Here is a 444-nt window from a genome sequence, read left to right as displayed (position 1 = left end):
GTGGCAGTGCTTCAGCAAAAGTTTGTTTTGCATTCACTTAAAGTAAATTTTACTTTCTATACACTTTCATTTGGGGTAGTGAGATACATTCATTGTAAATATCTCATATTTTAAGTGTTACTAATTTTTTCATCTGACAAGTCAAAGCCAATATGCAGAAATAGCATGTGCCATTCCTTCCAGATGCCTAAACAGCTGTGACAATCATGCCTGTTTCAGCCATGTCTCTTTCTTCTTTTCCTTTAGGTTGAGCTATGGGATGGCACTTCCTGATACCACATCACATCTTGATTCATACTGTATATGAACAATCATCAGCCCTGCAGTAAATAAAACCAGCTCAGAACACAAGTCAATGCTAGATTGATTGACAGCGATTGCTGTGGCCAATTCTTGTGAACATACTTTGTGTGTGTGTGTGTGTGTGTGTGTGTGTATATATGT

The sequence above is a fragment of the Nematolebias whitei genome, chromosome 17, assembly GCF_014905685.2.
Source record: "Nematolebias whitei isolate Nwh7 chromosome 17, NemWhi1, whole genome shotgun sequence".
Taxonomy (NCBI): domain Eukaryota; kingdom Metazoa; phylum Chordata; class Actinopteri; order Cyprinodontiformes; family Rivulidae; genus Nematolebias; species Nematolebias whitei.
Note: the sequence above shows the minus strand (reverse complement) of the source record.